Below are 25,909 nucleotides of genomic sequence, written 5' to 3' on the forward strand. Positions count from 1 at the left end.
ACATCAAGATCATATCACCTCAAGAACACGAGAGAGAGAGAGATCAAACACATAGCTACTGGTACATACCCTCAGCCCCGAGGGAGAACTACTCCCTCCTCGTCATGGAGAGCACCGGGATGATGAAGATGGCCACCGGAGAAGGATTGCCCCCTCCGGCAGGGTGCCGGAACGGGTCTAGATTGGTTTTTGATGGCTACGGAGGCTTCTGGCGGCGGAACTCCCGATATAAATCTCCGTTCTGGAAGTTTTACGATACGTAGGTATATATGGGTGCAGGGGGGAAGTCGGAGGAGCTATGGGGGCCCCACGAGGCAGGGGCGTGCCCTAAGGGGGGAGCCCCCCACCCTCGTGAGCACCTCCCGTATCTCCTGACATGGAGTCCAAGTCTATCCGGTGGCTTTCGTTCCAAAAATAACTTCTCCAGTTGATTTCGTTCCATTTCGACTCCGTTTGATATTCCTTTTCTTCGAAACACTGAAATAGGCATAAAACAACAAATCTGGGCTGGGCCTCCGGTTAATAGGTTAGTCCCAAAAATAATATAAAAGTGGAAAATAAAGCCCAATATTGCCCAAAACAGTAGATAATATAGCATGGAGCAATCAAAAATTATAGATACGTTGGAGACGTATCAAGCATCCCCAAGCTTAATTCCAGCTCGTCCTCGAGTAGGTAAATGATAAAAAGATAATTTTTGATGTGGAATGCTAGTTGGCATAATTTCAATGTAATTCTTCTTACTTGTGATATGAATATTCAGATCCGAAAGATTCAAGACAAAAGTTCATATTGACATAAAAATAATAATACTTCAAGCATACTAATAAAGCAATTATGTCTTCTCAAAATAACATGGCCAAAGAGAGCTATCCCTACAAAATCATATAGTCTGGCTATGCTCCATCTTCACCACACAAAATATTTAAATCATGCACAACCCCTATGACAAGCCAAGCAATTGTTTCATACTTTTGATGTTCTCAAACTTTTTCAATCTTCACGCAATATATGAGCATGAGCCATGGACATAGCACTATAGGTGGAATAGAATGGTGGTTGTGGAGAAGACAAAAAGGAGAAGATAGTATCACATCAACTAGGCGTATCAACGGGCTATGGAGATGCCCATTAATAGATATCAATGTGAGTGAGTAGGGATTACCATGCAACGGATGCACTAGAGCTATAAGTATATGAAAGCTCAACAAAAGAAACTAAGTGGGTGTGCATCCAACTCGCTTGCTCATGAAGACCTAGGACATTTTGAGGAAGCCCATCATTGGAATATACAAGCCAAGTTCTATAATGAAAGATTCCCACTAGTATATGAAAGTGACAACATAGGAGACTCTCTATCATGAAGATCATGGTGCTACTTTGAAGCACAAGTGTGGTAAAAGGATAGTAGCATTGTCCATTCTCTCTTTTCTCTCATTTTTTTTATTTTTTTTATTTGGGCCTTCTCTTTTTTTATGGCCTCTTTTTTTCTCTTTTTTATTTGGGCTTCTTTGGCCTCTTTTATTTATTTATTTTCGTCCAGAGTCTCATCCCGACTTGTGGGGGAATCATAGTCTCCTTCATCCTTTCCTCACTGGGACAATGCTCTAATAATGATGATCATCACACTTTTATTTACTTACAACTCATGAATTACAACTCGATTCTTAGAACAAGATATGACTCTATATGAATGCCTCTGGCGGTGTACCGGGATGTGCAATGATGCATGAGTGACATGTATGAAACAATTATGAATGGTGGCTTTGCCACAAATACGATGTCAACTACATGATCATGCAAAGCAATATGACAATGATGAAGCGTGTCATAATAAACGGAATGGTGGAAAGTTGCATGGCAATATATCTCGGAATGGCTATAGAAATTCCATAATAGGTAGGTATGGTGGCTGTTTTGAGGAAGGTATATGGTGGGTTTATGGTACCGGCGGAAGTTGCGCGGTACTAGAGAGGCTAGCAATGGTGGAAGGATGAGAGTGCGTATAATCCATGGACTCAACATTAGTCCTAAAGAACTCACATACTTATTGCAAAAATCTATTAGTTATCGAAACAAAGTACTACGCGCATGCTCCTAGGGGGATAGATTGGTAGGAAAAGACCATCGCTCGTCCCCGACCGCCACTCATAAGGAAGGCAATCAATAAATAAATCATGCTCCGACTTCATCACATAACGGTTCATCATACGTGCATGCTACGGGAATCACAAACTTCAACACAAGTATCTCTCAAATTCACAACTACTCAACTAGCATGACTCTAATATCACCATCTCCATATCTCAAAACAATTATGAAGTATCAAACTTCTCATAGTATTCAACACACTCATAAGAGAATTTTATTATTCTTGAATACCTAGCATATTAGGATTTTAAGCAAATTACCATGCTATTTAAGACTCTCAAAATAATATAAGTGAAGCATGAGAGTTCATCTATTTCTTCAAAATAAAACTACCACCATGCTCTAAAAGATATAAGTGAAGCACTAGAGCAAACGACAAACTACTCCGAAAGATATAAGTGAAGATCAATGAGTAGTTGAATAATTATGCAACTATGTGAAGACTCTCTAACATTTAATAATTTCAGATCTTAGTATTTTATTCAAACAGCAAGCAAAGCAAAATAAAATGACATTCTAAGAATAGCAAACATCATGTGAAGAAGCAAAAACTTAGGATCAACCGAAACTAACCGATAGTTGTTGAAGAAGGAAGGTGGGATGCCAACCGGGGCATCCCCAAGCTTAGACGCTTGAGAATTCTTGAAATATTATCTTGGGGTGCCTTGGGAGTCCCCAAGCTTGAGCTTTTGTGTCTCCTTAATTCCTCTCATATCACGGTCTCCCTAAATCTCAAACGCTTCATCCACACAAAACTCAACAAGGACTCGTGAGATAAGTTAGTATAAACAATTGCAAAAACCTTATCATACTCTACTGTAGAAAATCACTAAAATTATTATTCAACATTGCATACTAAATGCCTCTGCATATTTAATAGTCCTATCCTCAAATAGAATCATTAAAGAAACAAACATATGCAAACAATGCAAACATAACAGCAATCTGCCTAAACAGGATAGTCTGTAAAGAATGCTGCAACATCCATACTTTCCTAACTACAAAAGTTATGAAAGAAAATTCCCACTGTAGTAAATTTATCAGAGATTAATATGCAAAAGGTTTCAACATTTTATCACATTCTGACTTTTCTAGGGAATTATTGCAACAGCGGTAAACTTTCTGTTTTCAAACAGCAACATGTGGACTTCTAAAATAGGCTTAGTAAAGGCTATCAATGCCTATTTTATTGAAATAAAAGATGAAAAACATTGTTCTAAATAACAGCAATAAAATTCTAACAAAATAAATTGATGCTACAAGCAAAACACATATCATGTGGCGAATAAAAATATAGCTCCAAGTAAAGTTACCGATGAACGAAGACGAAGGAGGGGATGCCTTCCAGGGCATCCCCAAGCTTAGGCTCTTGGTTTTCCTTGAATATTAACTTGGGGTGCCTTGGGAATCCCCAAGCTTAGGCTCTTGCCACTCCTTATTCCATAGTCCATCGAATCCTTACCCAAAACTTGAAAACTTCACAACACAAAACTTAACAGAAAACTCGTAAGCTCCGTTAGTATAAGAAAATAAATCACCACTTCAAGGTACTGTAATGAACTCATTCTTTATTTATATTGGTGTTAAAACTACTGTATTCCAACTTCTCTATGGTTTATAAACTATTTTACTAGCCATAGATTCATCAAAATAAGCAAACAACACACGAAAAACAGAATCTGTCAAAAACAGAACAGTCTGTAGTAATCTGGATAAAACGTATACTTCTGGAAATCATAAAATTCTCAAATAAATTTCTGGACCTGAGGAATTTATATATTAATCATCTGCTAAAAGAATTAACTAAATATCACTCTCCAAATAAAAATGGCAGCAATTCTCGTCAGCGCTAAAGTTTCTGTTTTTTACAGCAAGATCAACAAGACTTTCCCCAAGTCTTCCAAAGGTTCTACTTGGCACAAACACTAATTAAAAGCATAAAACCACATCTAAACAGAGTCTAGATGAATTATTTATTACTAAACAGGAACAAAAATCAAGTAACAAGAATAAAATTGGGTTGCCTCCCAACAAGCGCTATCGTTTAACGCCCCTAGCTAGGCATGATGATTTCAATGATGCTCACATAAAAGATAAGAATTGTAACGTAAAGAGAGCATCATGAAGAATATGAATAGCACATTTAAGTCTAACCCTATTACTATGCATAGGCATTTTGTGAGCAAACAACTTGTGGGAACAATAATCAACTTGCATAGGAAGGTAAAACAAGCATAACTTCAAAATTTTAAGCACATAGAGAGGAAACTTGATATTATTGCAATTCCTACAAGCATATATTCCTCCCTCATAATAATTTTCAGTAGAATCATGAATGAATTCAACAATATAACCAGCACCTAAAGCATTCTTTTCATGATCTATAAGCATAGAAAATTTACTACTCTCCATATAAGCAAATTTCTTCTCATGAATAATAATGGGAGCAAACTCAACAAAATAACTATCATGTGATTGAAAATTAAGATCAAGATGACAAGTTTCATTGTTATTATTATTCTTTAAAGCATACGTGTCATCACAATAATCATCATAGATAGGAGGCATGCTTTCATCATAATAAATTTGCTCATCAAAACTTGGGGGACAAAAAATATCATCTTCATCAAACATAGCTTCCCCAAGCTTGTGGCTTTGCATATCATTAGCATCATGGATATTCAAGGAATTCATACTAACAACATTGAAATCATGCTCATCATTCAAATATTTAGTGCCAAACATTTTATAGATTTCTTCTTCTAGCACTTGAGCACAATTATCCTTTCCATCATACTCACGAAAGATATTAAAAAGATGAAGCGTATGAGACAAACTCAATTCCATTTTTTTGTAGTTTTCTTTTATAAACTAAATTAGTGATAAAACAAGAAACTAAAAGACTCGATTGCAAGATCTAAAGATATACCTTCAAGCGCCAACCTCCCCGGCAACGGCGCTAGAAAAGAGCTTGATGTCTACTACACAACCTTTTTCTTGTAGACGTTGTTGGGCCTCCGAGTGCAGAGGTTTGTAGGACAGTAGCAAATTTCCCTCAAGTGGATGACCTAAGGTTTATCGATCCATAGGAGGCGTAGGATGAAGATGGTCTCTCTCAAGCAACCCTGCAACCAAATAACAAAGAGTCTCTTGTGTCCCAACACACCCAATACAATGGTAAATTGTATAGGTGCACTAGTTCGGCGAAGAGATGGTGATACAAGTGGTATATGGATGGTGGATAAAGGTATTTGTAATATGAAATTATAAAAACAGCAAGGTAACTAATGATAAAAGAGAGCGTAAACAGTATTGCAATGTGTTGAAACAAGGCCTAGGGTTCATACTTTCGCTAGTGTAAGTCCTCTCAACAATACTAACATAATTGGATCACATAACTATCCCTCAACATGCAACAAAGAGTCACTCCAAAGTCACTAATAGCGGAGAACAAACGAAGAGATTATGGTAGGGTACGAAACCACCTCAAAGTTATTCTTTCCAATCAATCCGTTGGGCTATTCCTATAAGTGTAACAAACAGCCCTAGAGTTCGTACTAGAATAACACCTTAAGACACAAATCAAGCAAAACCCTAATGTCACCTAGCAATGTCACCTCAAGTATCCATGGGCATGATTATACGATATGCATCACACAATCTCAGATTCATCTATTCAACCAACACAAAGGACCTCAAAGAGTGTCCCAAAGTTCTACCGGAGAATCACGACGAAAACGTGTGCCAACCCCTATGCATAGGTTCATGGGCGAAACCCGCAAGTTGATCACCAAAACATACATCAAGTGAATCACGTGGTATCCCATTGTCACCACAGATACGCACGGCAAGACATACATCAAGTGTTCTCAAATCTTTAAAGACTCAATCCGATAAGATTACTTCAAAGGGGAAACTCAATTCATTACAAGAGAGAAGAGGGGGAGGAGAAACATAAGATCCAACTATAATAGCAAAGCTCGCGATACATCAAGATCATATCACCTCAAGAACACGAGAGAGAGAGAGAGATCAAACACATAGCTACTGGTACATACCCTCAGCCCCGAGGGAGAACTACTCCCTCCTTGTCACGGAGAGCACCGGGATGATGAAGATGGCCACCGGAGAAGGATTGCCCCCTCCGGCATGGTGCTGGAACGGGTCTAGATTGGTTTTCGGTGGCTACGGAGGCTTCTGGCGGCGGAACTCCTGATCTAAATCTCCGTTCTGGAAGTTTTACGATACGTAGGTATATATGGGTGCAGGGGGTACGTCGGAGGAGCTACGGGGGCCCCACGAGGCAGGGGGGCGCCCTAGGGAGGGGGGGCGCCCCCCACCCTCGTGAGCACCTCCCGTATATCCTGACGTGGAGTCCCAGTCTATCCGGTGGCTTTCGTTCCAAAAATAACTTCTCCAGTTGATTTCATTCTGTTTTGACTCCGTTTGATATTCCTTTTCTTCGAAACACTGAAATAGGCATAAAATAGCAAATCCGGGTTGGGCCTCCGGTTAATAGGTTAGTCCCAAAAATAATATAAAAGTGGAAAATAAAGCCCAATATTTCCCAAAACAGTAGATAATATAGCATGGAGCAATCAAAAATTATAGATACGTTGGAGACGTATCACAAATCCTAATCTTGATCCATGCCAACTCAACAAACACCATCGGAGACACCTGTAGAGCACCTTTATAATCACCCAGTTACGTTGTGACGTTTGGTAGCACACAAAGTGTTCCTCCGGTATTCGGGAGTTGCATGATCTCATAGTCATAGGAACATGTATAGTTATGGAGAAAGCAATAGCAACAAACTAAACGATCATCGTGCTAAGCTAACGGATGGGTCAAGTCAATCACATCATTCTCTAATGATGTGGATCCTGTTAATCAAATGACAACTCATGTCTATGGTTAGGAAACATAACCATCATTGATTCAACGAGCTAGTCAAGTAGAGGCAAACTAGTAACACTCTGTTTTTCTATTTATTCACACACGTACTAAGTTTCCGGTTAATACAATTCTAGCATGAATAATAAACATGTATCATGATACAAGGAAATATAAATAACAACTTTATTATTGCCTCCAGGGCATATTTCCTTCAATTAGTTGTCATCCCAAAGGTATCAAACCCGACTCATTTATCTCAGCTTTGGTCTATCAGCTTATGTAGTGTGTTCTATAAGATTGCTTCAAAAGTTCTTGCAAACCGTTTAAAGCTGATCTTACCAAAAAAATATCTTCGAGGAGCAAACTGCCTTTGTCCCAGGAAGACTTACAACTGAAAATATAATTCATAATTCCTCCTATGAATGTTTACATTTTATGAAGAAGAGCAAAAAATTAATAACTTTTGTGCACTCAAGCCGGATATGATGAAGGCATATGACAGACTGGAACAACTTTATCTGGAAGCCATTATGGTGAAACTGGGGTTTGGTGCACCATGGATCTCAATAGTCATGGGGATGGTGAGATCAGTATCTTTTTCTATCCTTCTGATTGGAAGCAAGCTAGAAGTATTCAAACCCTCAAGCGGGATCATGCAGGGAGATCCTATCTCTCCATACCTTTTCTTGATAGCAGCAGAGGGCCTTTCGTGCCTCCTTAAATCTCAGGCACAGTCATCTTATTTTGTGGCATCAAGTTGGCATCATCAACACCGTCAATGAATCACCTTTTATTCATAGATGACAACCTGTTGCTTTCCAAGGCAAACGTTAATGGAGCAGAGGAGGTTTCCAATCTATCGGGGACTTATTGTAGGACGTCGGGATAGAGGATAAACCGTGATAAACCATCCATATTTTTTAGTAAGGGATGTCCTTGGATCATGCATGATGCGGTCAGAGATACATTACGAGTTCCTAATGAATCTTTAAGTGGCAGATATCTAAGGATGCCAACGGATGCGGGCATTCCAAAAAGGGACTTTTAATTATCTTAGTGACTGTATATGTGAGAAGGTTAAAGGATGGATAGGCAAGTATTTATCTACACGCGACAAATATGTTTTGCTCAAATTAGTTTCCTAGGACATTCTTGTCTACTCAATGGCTTGTTTCAAGCTTCCAAGAGGTTTATGCGAGCACTTAAATTCAATTATTCAGAAGTTTTACTAGGGCGGTAAGCACGGGGAAATTAAGGTGGCTTGGGTCTCATGGGATTCAATGACAAAACCCAATCATACGGGTGGCTTGGATTCAGGGATCTAAAATTGTTCAACTTGTCACTCCTCGCGAGGCAATCATGGAGAATCTTGCAAGAACCATCATCAATGAGCGCCAGGATTCTGAAAGCGACAACTTCCTAGAAGGCTCGATTCTCATGGTGAGCTTGGTCCTAGGCCATCATAGATTTGGCTTGCAATTCTAGAAGGGAGAGATATACTGAAGCAAGGCATAATCAGGAGGATAGGCAATGAATTGCCAACACATATATGAGAAGACAATTGAATTCCCAAGAAGGCATCACTCGGACCCGTTGTTTCAGTTGTGCAAAACCCTCCCCAATTGTTTGCGGAGCTTCTCGCACCGGCGACTGCCTCTTGGAATGAGCTGCTGGTTCAGAGTATATTTTTACCAATAGATGCTAGCACAAGGAGCATTGACGGATTTTGGGTTTGGAACTCGAAGCTTAAGGGCCATTTCTCAATCCGGTCAGCGTATAGACTCCTCGTCACAATAAAGCTACATCGTGAGAACTGGCTAGAGGGTAGAAGTGGTTCATTGGGGGGATGACAAAGATGATAAGCTTGAACATCACTTTGGAAAATTTATGTTCCTTCCAAACTCAAGGTCTTCCTTTGGAGACTTGCAAAACAGTCGCTACCAACCTTCGATATGCCGCATCATCGAAATATGCTGCACTTGAGTTCGTGTGCCTAGTGGCAGGGCAGAGGATTCTTGGAGACACTCTCTTCCTAACTGCACGATGACATATTGCATTTGGGCACTCTTCGATGAATTTCTAGTCGACCAACCAAACGCAAGGAATTGGATCTTCGATATGAATGAAACTGTGTCCCATGATAGGTTTGCCGGGTTAGTCATGGGTGATCTGGTACGCTAGGAGGAAGGCCATCCATAAAGTAATATTCCAAACTCCCAGCTCGATAAATTCTTTTATTGAGTCATATTTAAGTAATCTTCAAGTTTTAGCCAATAGAGGGGAAGGGAACCTAGCTTACATACCATCTACCTGCGAACACCGGTGGCTTCCTCCTCCTACTGACTACGCAAAATTCAATGTAGACGAAGTTGTTTCCCGGAGCGAAGCAAGGGGAGCAGTAGCGACGTTCTGCAAAGATCTTGTCAGAACATATCTTGGTTCATCGGAAATTGTGTGTGATGGAATCACATACCCAACACTACTAGAAACCCTGGCCTATAGAGAGGCAATGGCACTTGCGGAACATCTAAATCTGACAAAGATCCAGATAGCATCAGACTTCAAAGGTGTGGTTCAAGATATAGGGGAAGGAATCGCCTGACCACGTGCAGCTATAATTAGAGAGATTATTGGAAGAAGGACGGGTTTCTAGACTTGTAATTTTATCTTTGAACGTTGGAACTTCAATTCTGATGCTCATAATATCGCCAAGAAAGCGTGCATGTTAGGTATCAAGCGCCATGTGTGGTTGGGTCATCCCCATGACCCAATTCTTGTACCTATGAACATTTTTGTTACTTAATAAAGCTGGACGAGATTTCTCAAAAAAAATTCGATGTTGCATACTTGTAGCCAGAAAATACACTCTAATTTTGAGGGGTCAAACTCTTATTTGGTAAATTGGTAGGGGTCAAAAATAAAAGAAATAGGTTAGAGCTAAGATTTCACATGCAACTATGTACACAAACTTGAGATTATAAGTAGATAGATCAACAATGCATCGATAAGTAATAAGATGTAAATTGCAAAATAAATAAGTGGTGATGCATCCTTGTGACACCATGACCGACTACCTCCGCATCAAGGATTAGATTATACAACCTTGGTCGTGTCTGACTCCCGGGGCGACCTTGGTTATTAAGGATAATCCAAACCCGCATTAGCGTTTGATGACTGCGTCGTTGTCTCCCACAGAGAATCGGTCCCGTCTGCTATACTGACTGTCATCGACTTTGGGTATAGCCATCCACTCCGCCCTACCCTTTACCTCCCTGTACCGATATTTGGTGTCTTGGGTACCGGCAAGCCTTGAGATCAATGTAGAGACAAGAGACAAATAATTTCATAAAAATATGAAGTAAATTCATGCGTTAATCCCTTGCGCATACACGGGGCTGTGAGGCTATGTCTCGGCCCTTATCCGGAGGGAATTACTCACAAATCGTGAATGAATCACAAGTAGATGACATTGTACAAGAAACTTCTTGAAGATGAATGATTGATAGTCTTACAATGTCATGGCCCGTGATGAAATCTCGGTAACAAGTAACTAATCTAATGGAGATGAAGGTTATGGTGATGGATATGGCAATGGAGATGAGATGTTAATGGTGGCTAAGCGGCAACTGTGAATGGTTGATGATAGATGACTCGTCAGGTCTTCCCCTCCTTTATATAGTGTACACAAGCAGAATAGGGTTTCAGAGCGTCTCTATTGCGAATTTGGCTCGGGCCAATTCACAATATTGTCAAGGATGACATCATGGAGTCGGTGGCACATGCTATGCCTGTTGGTATGAGCAGTGTCAGCCATATACCATGCACTGACTTCTCTTCTGTTGCCTTTGATCCACGCCTACTTGTATGGAATTGATCTTCTACACCGTACTATTCCATATATGTCTAGACTTTTCACCTAAAAACATTCATTTTTGTAAGGAACAGAATAAACAAGGAGGTGTGCAAACTTTTGCATTTGTTCGTCATTAGCGGGCAAATCGAAGTGATAAAATTCTTAACAGTAATTGTATTTTTCTTCTTCAGAGTGCCTCTATTTTTTATCCTTCTCACGTGATGGAACGTATATCAGGTGAGGGGTGGGATAGGTAACATGCCGCGCTCATACTTGTCTGGTCTTGAGGCGACACCAAGTCCAACCTCTTCTGCATCATTGAGTCACCAACTCGCCATTAATCTCTTGATCAATACTTTTTTGCAGGATTGCCTGAAACTGCATCTATCAAGTTTCTTTTACTAACCACCATCTCACAACCATCGCCATGACAAAACTTGTCGCCCTAACGGCATGCGCCACGACCCTCGTTGTATCTTTCGTTGTGCTCATGACGATGATTACCCCGTACCCCTTGGTGCCCATCATGCCCCCTTGCTTGGTGCAAAATCGTACCCTGAGAAGAAGAAGTGTGTGGACACTAATGTCCATGACAAAATGGGTGGTATAGATACCGCATGTACCCACTTGTGTTGGTATAGAGGCCGCACTTATTTATTGTTAGTGTATTTATGGTTCGCTAGTGTGAATGTGTAAATGTTGAGGGAGTGGCGGTACCTCACGTGGAAGAGGATTCCCAAAGAGGATGCTGAACTTTGTGGAAATAAAGGAATACTAGAGTGTTCAATAATCGCTCACAACAAATGCCTCTAATGGATCTTGCACCTTTATCATTCGAGAACTGAAAATTTGGGTGACTGTCACATGTCAGAGTATCGCAAGTTTTTGTGAGTAGTAGGGTATTTGAGTAGACGGGCCTTGTTTTTCTTTTTCTTATCTTTTTTCTTGTCTCTTGCTTCCCGTTTGGCTGGAAGTGTTTGTACTATATGCTCCTTTCTTTTATAAAACTATATGGTATATTTTGTGTACTCTCTTAAGAAAAGGAATGTGTGAATGTACTGTTCATTTAATCACTGAAGTAATTTTGTTTTCTCTCAAAACTTTCTCCCTTTTTTGGGGAAACAATAAAATTCTCTTCGTGGGACCTCTCTTCTCCCTTCCCGCTGATGCCATGGCGACGAAGGGGAAACAAACCTCACCGGCAGGGATGAGGCTGGCTTGTTAGCACTAGTTTAGCTGACCGCGGCGAAGATCAGATCCTTCATTAAATTAACACATCCTGCTTCTCCCGGCGGCGGGCGGCCGCGGCCGCGGCGAAGGAGGAGAAGGGGATGACGGGTTGCGCCCAGAGGGATATATTACGGGGAAATCCTCGCCGCGCCAGTGTAGGGTCGTTGGAGGGAGAGGGTCGCTGGTGACTGGTGAGCTCGCTTCCCTTAGCAACGGCCCTCGGTGTGTGGTGTTCATAAATTTCCGATTTAGTTTGGCAATCTGAACTAGAATTAGACGCCCCCCTCTTTTTTTTGCGAAAACAGAATTAAACTGTCTAGCTGTGATGGTCCCATGGTGTGGCGAAACTGGGGATTTCTCTGCATCTGTAGTGTAAACTTGTGATGATCTATCCTATTAACATTGACGGGATAGCAGAGGTGTCACCCAGAGAAACTACTCAACTGAAAGCTGGGGAAAACGAAGATATCCCCTGCAGCACAACACAAGTTGTGTTTTTTTCAGTTTTGTTTCGGCACTTGAATTACGGCACGGCATTGGTTGTGCAGAAATTTTTTAGTGGCAATTCCATATTAGGAATGTGCAGAGTTGTAGTATTTATCAGTAAACCGATTAGTGATCTCGCCCGGCTTTTGTAACCCAGAAATGTGTGTCTTCCTCAGGTTAACATCTATAGCCTGTTTTCACATGTTGATGGACAGTGTGCTACACATGAAACGTCTAAGACTCAAAAGTAGATTGTGTCTGCCTCTAAGATGCTGCATAAACCTTACCGTGCATCGGACGATGGCTTGAAGCTTTTTTTTCTATATGCATAAAGATGCTGCCTAGCTAGATATGCTATATCTGCTTTTCACTGTATTAGAACATAGTGAGAAAAGAAAAACTAAATATGCAAGCTATTCCTTTCAGGAACGGGCTGCAATGGTGCAGGTCCAGAACTTTCAGAAAATAAGGTGGCGGTGGCTTCACCACACCATCTAGTTTGTATGTGTTCTTTAAGCATTTTTTATTTTGTTTTGCCGGATTATTAGTAAATTCGTTTTGGCTGTTTACGAGTGTTCATGGTATCAATTCTCGGTAACTTTGATGTCTGTCTATTGTTGACATTCCAAGCTCTTAATGCTATTGCTTAGACAACAACCTCTCCATGCTTACATGGGAGGAGCTCCCTGAGAGCTTAGCTGGAACACCTCTCTTATTCTCCCAAATCCTGAAGTCCATGAGCCTTATGGGTTCAGAACAAGAAGCTTAAATGCCTCGAAGACGCCCTTTAACTCTGACAGCAACAAACACCTTGCAGGCCATAGCAGTTCATATAAAGAAACATAACAAGCCATTAATTTTCACGCAATCCACGTTTATCACAGATGTCACTAATTCTATTATTATTACACTTACTGCTCAATCACGACAAAATGAAAATAGAGCACATGTGATATATGAGGAAAGGGTCCAATCACACCATGATATTTTCCATTAGTACTAGCACATTTCACTTATATGCACAATCTGTTGCACACTTGAGTCTTTCTGGTACAATCAAATTGAATGCATCACAATTTCACCCAAGAAGCGGGATGAAGGGTTACCAATTAGTGGTATATTCGTAAACAGAACATAGCAATGTTGTAAACATTGAGGGTTTAACTTGCATTTATAGAAAACACAAGAGGAATGCTTTAGAGTAAAAAACATATTCTCCAGTAGCATGTTCAAGCTGTATAGGGATACAACATTAGTCAAAAATATATTCTTGGGCAGGAGCCATGATGTGCCCTTTTGGATTGGCAACAATAATCAACATGTATAGAGATACAATATTAGTTCTGGTTCTCGAGCTCACCCACCTTCAGAATGGGATTCCTTGGATTGTTGGCAAGCTGGGTCCGAAAGTGTTCCTCAAAGTTGCTGGCCTTGAGGAATACTTCATCTGGTATTTCCTTGAGTTGTTCATCCGGGATAATGTTTAACCATAACCGGGCTTCCTTGATGCTTGGGAGAAAGTCTAGCCCTGAAAATGCAACTTCATTCCCAGAACAACCATTTTCAGCACTTACCCTCCAGTCATTCCTGACCTGTAGTTGCTCAAGCTTAGGCATTGCTCCTTGGTCAAACTTCACCAATTTGATGTCCCCAAAGTTTCCAAACACAAGAACTGTGAGGCTTCTGAAAATCCCAATCTGGAAACGAAGCTCTTCACCCTGAAATGACTTCTCCAACAAATGCAGGATGGCCAGATTTGGCATCCTCCCAAGAACTTCCACATCACCATCATGCCCCGATAGCCTGGTGCTCCGTAAATTCAGCTTCACAAGATTCTGGAGCCTCTGGACCCATCTTGGCAGTTTGATCAGATTACCGTACAGCTTGAGGCTCTGGAGGTTTTCCGGGGGCGAGGTCATCCAGTGCAAACATTCACACAATCCAGGCTCTCCCTCTGACCGTATTGACAATGACTCAAGACGGTTGAGATTATTGATTGTTGAACAAAAATTTTCACCATTTCTCCCGTTGATGCCAGTTACTGCTAACTTGCGCAACCAGGTCAGTTTTTTTATGTCCTGAATGACTACCGCCCGTGCAACATTTACAACCCCCAGTGTGTGCAAGCCGATCAGTTTCCTCATCCCTCTAGGAGCTAGAACTCCATACCTGTCCAGACGCTTGGCAACAGCAGGGAGTCTAGCACAGCAAGCAACAGTACATACGTCATGGCGGTTCATGTCTTCAGAATAACCTAAATGACGGGGTGCACAACAAGCTGCACAAAGCATCACTGACCCTGAAGTCAATAGACATAGTCTGTTGTTGCCCATTGAATTTGCGAGCTTCTCTTCAAGTTTCTCATATGACACCTTTTTGTCAATCGATTTCCTACCAAGGCGGAGATAGGTTAACATCCGAAGTTTGATGATGGTCTTTGGCAGCTTTAGTATTCTCGTATCCCTGACATCTAGTGTATGGAGTTGCCTCAGGTTACCCAAGGAGTGTGGCAGGTGATGAATATCATCACATCCTCTTATGGAAAAATATTTGAGGTGAAGAAGCTTCCCAATGTGCTGAAGGTGGTGATCAGCTAGGCCTGGTGTGCCTTCTAGGTCCAGCACTCGTAGCAACCTCATCTTGTCAGAAATAAAAAATGGCTTCCACTTCCCAAAAACTGTTATTGATCTCACACGGGACAAGTCCACTATGCTCTCGAACTGACTTTGATCTCCCTTCCAATTTTAGCTTATAGCAAGGTGCCGAACTGTGGCTCGTCTGCTTAAGCCGTAACCTTCCTCCAGTGTGAAAACAAAATTTTCTTCAGTTGACTTCTTGATGCTGATTTCATGGATTAGATCATGGACCTGGCATGCATCAATTCCTTTTCTACCATGAATTGATTGTTGAGATGGTAGGAGCATGCTCCTGCTTACGAGTTCCATGAAGTCGCCCTCTGCTATTTCCTCTGCAGACCTACCCCACACCTCCCTTGAATAACCCTCTGCAATCCACCGACGCACCAAACGGCGCCGACTGACCTCGCGATCTTTTGGAAAGATCGACATATACAAGAAACAAGGCTTAAGATAGTATGATAGGCCATCAAAGCTTTTATTAAGGACTGTCATTATGGGCCCAAGGTCTGGATTCAGTTCCAACTCAGCACTAATATGCTCATTCTACTTCCTCCATTCCAAAGGTGTGTTTTGTTGGTTTGCCAAGAAACCACCTATGGTTACTATTGCAAGGGGAAGTCCACTGCACTTCTTTAGGATCAGCTTTGCTTGTTCAACCAACTCTGGATATTGCTCATCCAAATTTGTAATCTTGCCAAATACCTGAAATTTGTACAGTTTAATATTTTTAGTACACCAAATATAAAACTAAACACACAATAGTCATCCAAATTTATAGTTTAGTTTTGTGATTACAATGGAACACAGACTATGTGATTTAAAGGTGCACACTCCTGTTATATTTGTTGGCTCCTTGGACAAGAGAATTTTCCAAAATTCATTTTGCAAAGTAAATCTGCAATTTGTGCCCTTGGTCCTCTGGCTACATATGCAAGCAAATCAGGTAACTCTAATACACTCTCCGATTCATATTACTTGTCCCTGCTTTAGTACAACTTTAGTATAAAGTTGTACTAAAGCAGCGACAAGTAATATGGATAGGAGGGAGTACAAACTATTTGGAGCTCAATTTTTTTTGAACTTCCAACCACAGTTCTGTTTTACTATTGCATACAAGACGCCCTCATCGCCTAATGAATAAAAGTTTAATTAATAAATAAACTAAGAAGTATATGACCTAACATTCTAGAAGGATGTCCCGTATCCACAGTTACATTCTTTCTCGGAAAAAGAGATGTCTTTGCACCTTTCGAAGAATTCTGAAACTCTACAGACCAAGTTCTTGTCAAGAGAACTTGAACCAAGGTGGTGGGATACTACGCACGCTCCCCCGCCCAACCCGAGACATGCTTTTCTTTTTCGTCTGTCAGCAATTTCTCTGTGCTCTGCAAAGGTACAAGTTCAAGTCAAGATAACTTGAACCTGTTTAGGAGTATTAGTTCTATTACTTAGGTCTCTTTACGTATTCGTATTAGTCTAGATATCCTTACTTGAGCTCCAAGTTCCTTGTTATATATAGTTGCCCCTTGTGCTATGCAATAGAGATAAGTTGCTTCTCCAGCATGGTATTAGAGCCTCAGGTTTAGGGTTTCATATTTACTGGACGCCGCAACTGTTGGAGTTGTGTCGAATATAGTGTACAAGGTAGGTTACAGTTGGACTTGTAGTTGTATTGTGTTTAGATAGGATATGGAATCGTGTCCTAGTAGGACACTTGTATCCTAGGCCTCTCATATATAGCGGGGCTAGACACACGATGTAACCTATGCCAACATAATAACATCGGAACGCAGGGGAAGCCGGCGGCATGTGCCGGTGTCCAGGGCGACCGGGTGCGGTATTGTAGCGGTGTCATGGGGAGGAGCGCCCATAGTCAAGCCCCGGGGATGTAGCCATATCGATGAACATCGTTTACAAATCTCGGTGTCGTGCTCGTGTGATTGCTTGGTCATCGGATGATCAATGGTATGCCTCGAATTTATTCTAACAAGTGGTATCAGAGCTAGGTTGTTCGCAGGCTGTGGATTGTTGATCTAGAAGAGGTTTTGAAGAGATCGTGGCTGTGAAAGCTAGTCTGGTCGGCGGGAATTTGTATCTGTGATCGGGTGGAACGTGACAGCAGGGAGCAGCAAGGCGATCTGGTCCAAGACAGGAGCGATCGGTTCGCAGGAAGTTATCGGCGATATCGAGTTCTCGGCGCTTCGCGGCGGTGGCGGAACGTGCAGGCAGCACGCGATGTGCAGCCGTGCGTGCAGGTGGCTGAAGCCAAGGCGAGGGCTAGCGTGGACCAAAGGCGTGTGGCCTATGAAGGTCAGGACGTGGGCTGGCCCATGTGTGGCAGGCCTAGGCGGAGTCGGCCGATAGCAAGTTGGAACGAGGCTACGTACGGGAGATTTGTTTGAAACAAAAGGAGACAGAGTCTCCGTATACACGGAGAGGCAGATCAAATCGGCGGAATAGAAAATCCATTGACACGTGATTCACATCCATCGGGAATTAGCAAAGAGGCATTGGCAAGGCAAAAGTAATTAGCATCAGGAGTTGAGCACAGGAGCACATCACGTGAAGGCCAAAAATATTTTTGGTTTGATTGCTAGTAGCACACAGAGGTTTTGCTCGTGTACTTGGGGCATTGCGGTGGAAGCTCGATTAATTTTTTACTGGGTTAGTCATACGAAGAGCCATGGCGCCAACGGGTACCATGTTTGAGGTGGAGAAGTTCAACGGGACATAAAACCTTGGGTTATGACACACAAGGGTGAAAATTTTGTTGGCATAACAGGGATGCTTGAAGGCGTTGTTGCAGGATGTCAAGCCAGCTAAGATGGAATTATCATGGAATGGATGGAAATTTGCGGAAGACGATTTGAGAGCCTCGAGAGTGTCATACAGTTGAACGAGTTTCGACTGGGTCGGATTAGGCAGTCTGACGGATCGACGCAAGTCGGTTGGTACAGAAGACGGTGGTGGGATCGGCGATGACGATATAGGAGCGTGATGCTGATGGTGACCGACTTCTGGGCGTGGAAACACGTGGCACAGGCCCTGAGGGTTTGTGTGACTTCGACAAGACTATGGCGCGGGGTTGATTCAAGATGGTGTACACACGGAGCTTGAAGTCGATGGGGCGCGGGGTGGGGCGTACAACCACCATGGAGTCATGTTGAAGGTGGAGCTGGATTGAGGGGCTACGACGTAAGCTCAAAGAGTCGAAGCCTATTCAGCGAAAAAAATGAGGGACACGTAGTTCGGACTGGAGCCCAGTGGTCTGATGGAAGCGTGAAACTCGTCATCGGTCGGTGATGATCGGTGGTACTCTGCAGTGGGGGTTGAGTGGTGTGGTTTCGCGACCCTTGAGACTTGACCGGGACAGCGGATGCTTGATGCGGTAATAGCGGCGAGGCGTGCGGTATGCACGGGACATGGAGACGGGCCAGGGCTCTGGTGGTCATACATGTGGTGAGGCAACTGCGAATTTGACTCGGGATGACTACAAGCAATGGTGAAATTCTTTCAAGTTTCAGACAGGCGGTTAAGAAAGGAGCGGTGATGTTGAGTTCAGGTAACTCTTATGTGTGACACTCAATATGTGAGTTGTTCATTTTCACGCAGATCAGTGATCAGTGTGTGATGGTGTTGGACTGATACTCTCGAAGTTGGGAGCAGAAACTAGAGTAACGAGAAACTTAATTTTGCTCAAGTGTTGATTGTGGTCAACAAAAAGAAGGGACTACAAGTTGCAGGTGGAGTCATATGGAGTCTTTGGAGTAGCAGCGGTACTCATGGGATAAGTTCAAGTCCAATATACATGGAAGTTTGACGCATGGACAAATTCAGGGTGGTGGAGTATATTCGCCAAGGTGGAGTTTGTTGGAGTTGTGTCGAATATAGTGTACAAGGTAGGTTACAGTTGGACTTGTAGTTGTATTGTGTTTAGATAGGATATGGAATCGTGTCCTAGTAGGACACTTGTATCCTAGGCCTCTCATATATAGCGGGGCTAGACACACGATGTAACCTATGGCAACATAATAGCATCGGAACGCAGGGGAAGCCGGCGGCATGTGCCGGTGTCCAGGGCGACCGGGTGCGGTATTGTAGCGGTGTCATGGGGAGGAGCGCCCATAGTCAAGCCTCGGGGATGTAGCCATATCAATGAACCTCGTTTACAAATCTCGGTGTCGTGTTCGTGTGATTGCTTGATCCTCGGATGATCAACGGTATGCCTCGAATTTATTCTAACAGCAACTCATCTGTTTTTTCCCAGTTGAGTTCTCTGTCGATTTCATTCTCAAACTGATTCCATCCTCCGGTGATGCTCTCTACATGTCAGTGATTCGCCAGGAGCGTCACAACTAACACTTCCCCACCAACCGAAGCTAAGCATTTTTTCCTTCCATTTGGCAGCAATATCTCCGTTATATAACTCCAAATTAGAATATGCATATACAGTGTTAATGTTTTTTGGTATACTAGGATTAATCTTTTCTGCTCAATTTTGTCATGACAATGGTAAAAAAAAGTGTTCTTGTATGTCTGCTAGTGTTTCCTATCTTTTGTACAATACTTTGTGAGCATTAATCAAATGGATTACCTACTCCCATCTTTCCCGTCCACATATATTTATCCCTGTTCCTCTAACCCCACCAAGTTAGAGGAACAACTTGTGCGTGTCTACTGCTGTGGCCACCCAGTCCTTTTTTTCGAAAAGTTTGGTACAATCCTCCTAGGAGGCAGGTTACAGGGCAATGACAGAAAAAAATAATGGACATCCCAGGTTTGCGGTAAGATGGTACATAGGCCCAGAGACCCAATTCTGGCCCATAGAGCAGCCTCGTCCTTGATCATGGCTGTTGAAGTGTATATGTGGATTGCCTAGCCCTTTCCATCAGTTCGGACTTTTGGTTGCGTTGGCCAGTGCATGAAGCTTAGCATGGTATCAGAGCCTAAGGTCTTGAGCTCAAGTCCTGACTCGCAATTTATTCAAAAATTGCTGCTGCTCCCCGCTGTGTCCACGTATAGGCCTCTTAAGCCATATCTCTGAGTCTATTCATGTGTTGACTTCCTGCCAAGGTTTTTGAGTCGACGAGTCGCTCAGGGGGGGCAACTCTAGACTAGTCATGACTAGTCTAGACTCATGGTCGACGAGTCGACATGCGACAAGTCGAAGTGAGTTAAGCAGTAGGTACTAGGTACCAGGGGAGGAGCAGACCAGCAGCAGCAGAAACCAGGGGAGGAGGGGGAGCAGACCAGCAGCAGCAACCAGGGGATGAGGGGGAGCAGACCAGCAACAGCAGCAACCAGGGGAGGAGGGAACGAGCAGCAGCAGCAACCAGGGGAGGAGGGGACGAGCAGCAGCAGCAACCAGGGGAGGAGGGGACGAGCAGCAAACCAGGGGTGGCGGCGGCTGGGGGGGATTGGCAAGCAAATACAGTAGAAAAACATATGACAAGTGGGGCCCAAAAAAATGAGTCGTTCGACCCAGAAACCACGACTAGTCGAGACTAGTCACTTGAGTCGCTCGAGTCATCCCAAGAGTCGAGTCGAGAGGTTGAGTCGGCCCTGGAAGTGCGACTACTTGTTGATTAGTCGACGACTAGTTGAGCGACTCGAAAACAGAGCTTCCCACGTCACATGTGAGAGGGGGTGTTGAAGTGTATATGTGGATTGCCTAGCCCTTTCCATCAGTTCGGACTTTTGCTTGCGTTGGCTAGTGCATGAAGCTTAACACTGGTGACCAGGGTGTTGATTGAGGGGCGTGCATCGTCGAATATGCAATCGTTGCAGTGCTTAGAAATCATCCAAGGGACGAGCAGGGTTGTGGACGCAAGGCCTTTGTGCATGGGCTTCAGGGTGCTCTGCCTGGCCGAGAGCCACCAATCATGGAGTGTGGCGTCATTGTCGGGCGGCAAGCAAGAGAAGCCCAGACATGAGAGGATCGCGTACCACACCTGCCGGTAGAATGGGCATCCCAGGAGCAGTGTTGTATCGTCTCCGGAGCCTGATCGCAAGGGGGCAGCGTTGTGGGTGTGGCAGGCTGCAGCGTGCGAAGCGGTCGACCATCCAGCAATGGTCTAGGTTGGCAAGCCAGTGGAAGAGATGACATGTGGCGGCGTCCAGCACTTCCAGTTGAGCCTCCAGGCCTAACAATGGATGGAGCCGTGGAAGGTGGCCAGGTAGGCAGAATTGGTGGAGTAGTCGCCATTCGCGCTCCACTTCCAGCACAGACTGTCCGGCTCGGCATTGAGAGCAGTGTGCTCAATCATGCGCCAGAGGTGCAAGCATTGGCCTACCTCTTGAATGCCGATCATTCCGTGGATGTCGGATGCCCAACAATTCTCATGTAGGCCGGCCTCGACCATCCTGGTTTTGCGGTGTTGCTTGGGGATGCAGGCGTACAGGAGCGGTGCGATCTCCCCAATGGTGCGACCGTTGATCCATCGGTCCTCCCAAAACAGGGCGTGCTGCCCATTGCCCACCGTTGTGGTGGTAGACGTGAAGAAGAACGCGCGTTCCTCGCACGAGAACTGCATGTCGAGGCCGCTCCAGCCCCTGCCATCGTTGACGCGGCTGAGCCATAGCCAGCGCGTGCGCAGAGCGAGTCCGGTACGCTCCAGGTCGTGGACACCAAGGCCACCCAGAGGGATAGGCCGGCAAACGCGCCGCCAATTAACGTGGCAATTGCCACCGTTGGCCTTGGCGTGGACCGACCAGAGGAATCCTCTTTCTATCTTTTCCAAGAGCTTAAGTGTCTTCTTCAGTGGCGCCAGCACTAGTAGCTGGTGAATAGAGATCACGCTCAGGACGGATTTGATAAAGGCGAGGCGGCCTGCCTTGTTCATAAGCCAGGCCTTCCAGGTGCGCAGCTTGCTGGCGACCTTGTCGACGAAGCATGCTACTACTCTGGTGAGGCCAATTAGCGAACCATAGCTTAATCCATGGCATCCTATGTTGGAATGCGATCATCTGTGCCATGGTGGTGTGTTAATCCTACAGCTGTTAATCTAAAGGAAGTAATACTAGCATATAATATCTCTTTGGGCCAAACTTGCCAACTCTTAGAATTAGGACGTTGGCAGTGACTATGGACTGGCATGGGTCGGAGTCTATGGAAACATTTTAAAATTTTACTCATGAAATGGAAACACTGTTGAAACATACACAACATAAAAGTTCTAAGATGAAAACACTTATTTTAAGTTGTTCCCATGTAACAAAATTGTGATGTGGAAACACTTTTTTCATGTGATGGAGGCACTTTCCTTGTTCAAGTGAAACTCAATTGTCCTTCCAAAAGCTAAAATCAGACTACATATGTAAAACATTTCCCTAATACTTTTGACTGAAGAGAGGACAGTAGTCCAAACAGATGGCTGTACCACATATGGTTTGGACTTTAACCAAAATTCGAATCCGGGGATGTAACAGCATGCCTGCCATCATCATCCACCAGGTCCTCGATGATAAAACCTAATCTAACCAGCTTATTATTGTTTCTTGCTGGCCCTCTGGCCCTTTGCTAGCCAATGCCTTCCTTCAAAGTGTATGGTTGATCGGGTGGAACCGCCTCAGCCTACACTGAACCCTACCATTGATGACTAGGACATCAGAATATACGGCTTCTTTTTATGTTTTCAATAAATATATCATGTAACTAATAGTTAGCACATGCGTAACAATCATCTTTTTTTTCTCTGTGACCTGACATATGTGTACAAACAAACCATATGTTATCAGAACCTACAACCTGCCTTTTTTCGGTCAAATAAAACAAATGCATAAGAGATGGAGAATGATATGTTATTAGTACCTTCTGTGTGAAGAGGTCAAGGGCATTTTTGTATACCAGCCCCTGGAGGTTGTATATATTCTTATGCCTCTTCGAACAATGCTTCGCAATATCCTCTTTTCTTGTCGTGATTATGATCCGGTTTGCTGTGCCTGTTGGAGGGAAATGTTGTTTTATAGCATCCCATTCTGTGGTGGACGAGAGATCATCAAGAACAACCAAGTATTTCCTTCCTTCCAAATACTGGTACATGTTTTCCACATCCTTTTCTCCAAACTGTCTAGATAAGCTCTCAATGAGCTTTTCCCGATTGAAAGGATGCATTACTGTGACAAAAGCAGACTTCTCAAACATGCCACTGAGCTCTTGGCTTTCATAGACATCTCTGATTAGTGTTGTTTTCCCAAGACCACCCATTCCGCACACAGAGACCACCTCAAGGTGTTGGCTATCGCCATTTGTAATTATTTCAATAATATCAGATTTTTCTTGATCACGTCCGATGGGCTCAGATTCCTTCAAAACAACTAAGCTCTTCCTGTACACAGAGTTATTATTATACATACAAGATTTATTTGAGCTAGATCCTGTTTCCGCCAGATCTGCTGCATCTTGAAAACTCTAGACATAAGAAAACAATGATTAGGCGCTGCCTTATTTTTTCATTGGACAATGTTTAGTCAAGTGCTAAATCTTTCATAAGTTTATGATCTTCAAATCTAAACACGTAAACAATATGAAACATGTCTAATTGCGTAACCATGTGGAGTAACATCGCCTCTAAAAACTTTAAATCTCCTTTAGGGGTGGCGTCCAGGGTAGTTAATTATCCGGCCTGGTAATTACCGAGGTTCGCTATCTCCTAAACTAGTTGATGTGACCGATGAAGATCATGTTAGCACATAAAGTTCTTGATGACCCTTCTTGTAATTCATGTAAACAAAAACATGGAATGGAATTGTATTCTCCATATTAAAATAATAATGCAAGACTATTTAATTTAATTAAGTGTCTACGGTTGTGGATTCAGAATATTTGAGATATTTTGCATTTTACAATTTGGAGCCAAAATTAGGGAAATTAAAATCAATGCACAAGTATGATTCGGCCAGGGTGAATTAAATAACGTAAGCTCATGGTCCTTAAATGGAATATCAATGAAATGTTACCCGCGAATGTATAGATATATGGACTTATTGATCTATATAAAAATTGAAATATCGAATGTAAAGACTACTACTCCCTCTGTTCACTATTATAAGATGTTCTAGCTTTTTTCTAAATCGAATGTATGTAGACACATTTTAGTGTGTTTGGCCACTCATTTCAGTCCGTATGTATTCTATATTGAAACATCCAAAACATCTTATAATACTGAACGAAGAGGAAGTACTTTACTAGATTTGGCAACCTATTGATTGTTTCACGTTATTGATGGTGTTGTTTATTACATTAGTTCATGTGTACTTAGTTCAGCAAGCCAACAAGAGGTAGCATTAGTAAAATCATATTCGGCGAATCAGAGTTTGAATGTCACCTTCTCGTAGAAAGCATGAAGATCAACAAACAACTGCCTGTGCTCTGGTGCTACATTCTCCGGCCCTACACATAAGCTTGCAACTTCAACTTGCTGTGCCGACACTATGATTCGGCTTCCTTTCTTGCTTTGTGGGAAGCATGTTATAATGCGATCCCACTCTTCAACGGTGTGTAGGTCATCAATCACAATCAGGTAACTCTTCTCACTGATATATGTCTTGAATTCATTAGCCAAATCCTCCTCACTCATCATCCCCATCTTCCTCAGAACTTGGGCATCTGCAGGATTTTTCTCTGTTTGCTTGGCCTGCTGAAGATAATGTACATAAGCTGCCGGGCAATGCTTTGCAAGAACTTTGTCGGATTGAAGGGTCGCACCAACCTGATCCAGGCAAAACACTCGAATTTCTTGTGTATCTTGAGATCTTCGTAGGCTCTTTTGACGATGGAGGTTTCTCCAAGACCGATAGCATTTGTCTCTGACACCGCAATGACTCTAAGGTCATTGTCCTTCTTGCTGATGAGCCGAATGAGACCCACTTTTGCCTTTTCATGTTGCCGCCTTACTTCGTCAATGTCAGACATGGTTGCACTAGCGACGGCCAACGACTGCTCATCAGCGGAGATTGGCTTGGATGCCTTGATGAGGTGGTAGCGCAGGTTCCTCTGGCTGACATCCTCAACCCTGGCTCTGAGCTCCTTCATCTTCTTGGCCACGTGCCGCCGGTGCAGCAGCTTGCGAGGGAAACGCCACCAGGACCTCCTCACCGTCACACGGACAGCAAAGTCCTGGAGGCAGTCCTCGACGTCGTAGGCAACGTCGCGGACTTGCTTCACCCAGATCTTCACCACCCTGTTGTGGCTGTCACGGTCGTCGTGCGCGGCCATTAGGAAGCCCTGCATCATCTCGAGCTCGTCGGCGATGAAGGTCTGATCGCGCTGGATGCCGAGGTGGAGAGCTGCCTCCTTTGCGATGGCCGACTCGGCGAAGTGGATCGCCCTGTTCAGCACGGCCCTGGTAATGCTCGTCACCGTCTCCTCGATTAGCCTCATGAAGCAGTTTCCCTCCTGGATCGGGATTTGTGTGCGTGTATTGGTTTGGTGTACTGCTAATGCTGATGCTGGTGGGAGTAGAGCTAGAGAAGCCCAGTGGATGGTTTAGAAGAGGAGCTCGATCAGCTACAAGACCGTGCGTGTGTGTCTCAAAGTTAACCTTTGGTGCGTACTCCCTCCGTCCAAAAATAAGTGTCTTAACTTTGTACTTTTTTTAGTACAAAGTTGTACTAAGGTTAAGATACTTGTTTTGAGACAGAGGGAGTACTA

The 25,909-nt window shown here is 43.2% G+C and overlaps 1 pseudogene across 1 annotated transcript; it reads right to left on the reverse strand.

The window, feature by feature from the left end:
- Nucleotides 1-13,727: 13,727 nt before the first annotated feature.
- Nucleotides 13,728-25,692, reverse strand: LOC125525115 (disease resistance protein Pik-2-like; annotated as a pseudogene). Its single transcript, XR_015610480.1, has 3 exons — nt 24,585-25,692; nt 23,069-23,668; nt 13,728-15,960 (listed from the first exon to the last, which is right to left on the reverse strand). The product of XR_015610480.1 is annotated as a disease resistance protein Pik-2-like (transcript).
- Between the last annotated feature and the right edge of the window lie 217 nt (nt 25,693-25,909).

The sequence above is a fragment of the Triticum urartu genome, chromosome 7A (genome assembly GCF_056163025.1).
Source record: "Triticum urartu cultivar PI428250 chromosome 7A, HENAU_Tu73, whole genome shotgun sequence".
Classification (NCBI taxonomy): Eukaryota; Viridiplantae; Streptophyta; class Magnoliopsida; order Poales; family Poaceae; genus Triticum; species Triticum urartu.